Raw genomic sequence first — 4,021 nt, 5'->3', positions numbered from 1 at the left:
CCAATGTTAAACTCATTCCTACGCCCCTGGTACATTTACAGAATATCCGGGGAAAACAAGACAGTTAGCTGAATGTCTGTGTGTTGGCTCGGTCTGATCGAATTTGTTTCCCATTTACAGAGCCAGGGCTATGTACAAACCCCAGATTTTTTTTCACACAGCAGAAAGCTAGTGGACTGTGAGGAGATATTCAATGAATTTGAAAAAAAAGTATATTGGATTAGAATCAAATTACCTAGTTTTGTACACCCCACCTTTAAATGTCACATATATGACATTCACTTGCCACTGGATGTCGCACTAAAGCACCAGCACTCTCAGACCAAAATAATGGGATACAAACAAAATAAAACTTACCAAAACTGACTTTATTAATCTTTCAACAGTCTTTTCAACAATCACCAATTTTGGTTTGGTTGAAAGAAACCCTTGATTCAGTAAGTTAGACATGAAGAGGGGGCGCTAGTGAGCTGGCAATGCAGTAAGACCTGTTGTGTTGAGCTCTTGCCTAACTTTTCAATTTTTTTTATTTTGAAGCGCACTTTCTGCAGATTTGTTGTAAATATCATTCATTACTGTAACCGAAATACCCTGGAGCAAGCTTGAACTTCACACGTTACTTCAATAGCGACTAAACTCCGTAAATTTAAATAAAGCGACCCTTTGAGAGCTAGGCCCGGAGCCACCGCGACTCAAGGTGACAAGGACAGCGGTGAGCAGACACTCACGTCACAGCCAGCGGCAGAAATGAACCTCGAGGACCTGAAACCAGACATCATCTCCTCGCTGAGGGCGGACATCTCCGCTATTATCAGGGCTGAACTAAAGAATGCACTCACAGATGACTTTGACTTTCTTAAGAACGAGCTGAAAGAAGTTAAGTCTGAAATCGCTAACAGCACTGCGGCCATCCGCTCCGACATGGACAATATGAAGGCCGCCATCAGCGACATGGAGGGAGGTTTATCAACATGGTCGGGTGAGGTTACCAAGCTACAGGCACCGGTTGCTGAACTTAAAACTGAGCTGACTAATCTGAGGGAGAAGGCTGAGGACATGGAGAAGGTGCAATATTTGTATCGTGGAAGTTGCGGAGAAGCCTGACTCGAGCTCCACTGCTTCAGTCTCTAAACTACTGAAGGAAATTCTGCATCTGGATAAGGACATTCTAGTTGATTGTTCTCACAGAGGCTTTGCACCAAGAAAGCCCAATGGAAAACCCCGGGTAATTGTCGCTAAACTGCATTACTACCAGGACTGCATCGATGGGCTGCACCGAGCCAGAGAGAGAGGCCCGCTTCGGTACAAGGGAGACCCAGTGGCCATATTTCCAGACTACACCATGAGCATCGCAAAGGCCCGGGCTGCATTCAACAACGTCAGGAACTTACTCCGAGGTCGACAAGAGATCTGCTATATGGGATCATATTCCCTGCTCGACTCCGCATCTCCTACAACAGAGATAACAAAGACTTTCTAGACCCGGAGAAGGCAATGGCCTACGTTAAGACTATTATCCTTTTCATTTTTATATATGCGTTCTTATGCATGTGATCCCACACCGAATGCTTAAAGAGGAGTGAGTCGGCAGAATCATTGTCCAATACACTACGTGTGGCCCTCACACCCAGACTTGTTTTAGTACAATCAAACCCTCAGTTAAGTGGCACCTATGGATATTTTTGCTCAGATATATGTACATAGGTACATGCCTAGAGACATAGGTTTATTTATTTATGATTATTATTCTTTTTATATTTTATTTTTTACTTACTCTCTTATCTATTTAATTTTTCTTACACGAGATATTGTTCCACGGTCATTAAAAGTCGCTAAAGACTTGTTGCGCTTTCTGGTTCCATTACTGAATACGATGTTGGGCGGGAGCCAGCCTACTTGACACTAAGTTGTTCCCCATTACTATCACTTAATGTGTGGTTGTGTATGAGAAGGGTATTGCAGCTGCCATGTTCAGTTAGGCGGCAGGGGTTGGGCACATACCAGACCTATGTTATTTGATTGTATTTTTGAATGTCTTCCATGTTTTAAACTCTGTCTTGTTGAGGTTTTGGGGTGTATTTATAGAATACTGGCCCTCACGACTCTTAATGGCTAACAGAAGTAATTTAGGAATGATTTCAGGGTGCATAGTTAACTTTGTAAACTGGAATGTGAAGTCTTTGAAGCATCCTGTAAAATACCTTACCTTACCATACCTTTTTTATTAACACCTTCTCTCGAATCCCTAACATGGATTCACATCACCTTATTCTAGGCGGGGATACAAATTGTGTACTTTCCTCAAAGTTAGACCATAGCTCCTCTAAAACTTCATCCGAATCAAAGTCAGCACGAAAAATCCAACTCTTTCTCCAGGTTTATGGTGTAGCTGATGTCTGGCGTTTCCTCAACCCTACATCTAGGGGCTATTCCTTTTTTTCCCCAGTCCATAAAACGTTCGCACGGATAGATTATTTCTTTATTGATAAGAAACTCCTTCCAATGGTAAGTCCCTGTGAATATCAGTCTATAGTTATTTCTGACCATGTTCCCTTGAATATGAAGTTACACATTCCCAGTGCAGATTCCGGCTATCGTCCGTGGAGACTTAACCCGTTACTTCTCTCAGAAGATACTATTGTAAATTTATAATAATGCAAAAATGAAATTCTTTCTCGGCCACAATCAGACACCGGGAATGTCATTCTCTATGGTGTGGGAATCGCTGAAGGCATACTTAAGGGGACAGGTTATCTCTTACTGTGCAATGCGGAGGAAAGCCAACACCAAGCGTCTTAAACAGCTGACAGATTCTTAAATTGGATATGAAGTATAGCCACTTGCCCTTGGATGATATACTCAAACAACGCCTATTGCTTAAAACAGAGTTTGACCTCCTCTCAACGTACCAAGCAGAGAATCTCATTTTAAAGTGCAGACATAGCTGAATCGCCAGAGAATGAATCTGCATTAGATGAGTTCTTTCACAGTCTCGATGTTCCCAGGATCTCTTGATGCTGAGAAAGCTTTGGATAGAGTGGAGTGGGACTGCCTTTTTTACATTCTTGGGAAATTTGGCTTTGCTCCAAAATGTGTATCCTGGATTAAAGTTCTCTACTCTCCAATGGCGGCAGTATGTACCAATAATAACCTCTCTCCCTACTTTAAACTACAAAGAGGCACCAGACAGGGCTGCCCAATGTCCCCACTCGTATTTGCTATTGCCATAGAACCGCTAGCATTAGCTATTCGACAGGATATCAATATTAAGGGAATTGATAGAGGGGGATTAGAGTGTAAAGTATCGCTTTATGCAGATGATTTGTTGCTGTACATTTCAGATCCTTTGTTAAGTCTCCCTAACCTGCTGGGCACATTGAAAAATGTTGGCAAAATATCAGGTTATAAAATAAATCTTCAAAAAGTGAATTAGTGCCAGTCAACATATCTGCAGAAAACATCTCTTTCAATTCAACCCTTTTTAAAATACACACAAAAAAGTTCAAATATCTGGGAATTTGGGTTACACATAACTTCAAAGACCTATATAAGGCTAATTTTCTGCCCCTGTCAGATGATCTGAAACAGGACATTAAACGTTGGGATTTATTGTCTCTTTCCCTGAGTTTAAGGATCAATACCGTCAAAATGAATGTATTACCTAAGTTTCTTTATCTGTTTCCGAACCTTCCCATATTTCTGACCAAATTCTTCTTCAGCTCCATAGACAAACTCATATCAACCCAAAAAAAACACGTATACTAAAATGCATATTGCATAGACCATGTCTTCAGGGTGGCACTTCCCAATTTTTTGTTTTATAATTGGGCAGCCAAAATTAGAGGACTTATGTTTTGGATGTCAGATATAGACAACTCAAACCCCCCTAAATGGCTAACCTTGGAGCATACTTCCTTACCAGTTTTATTGTGCACTGAACTCCCCCTAGTAAAGCCCATCTCTTATTACACCTTTAACCCTGTTGTGGCATATACAGTAAAAATTTGGAATCAGTTCAGGA

The sequence above is a fragment of the Morone saxatilis genome, unplaced genomic scaffold (genome assembly GCF_004916995.1).
Source record: "Morone saxatilis isolate NCDOM2014 unplaced genomic scaffold, NCSU_SB_2.0 Contig16, whole genome shotgun sequence".
NCBI lineage: Eukaryota > Metazoa > Chordata > Actinopteri > Moronidae > Morone > Morone saxatilis.
Note: the sequence above shows the minus strand (reverse complement) of the source record.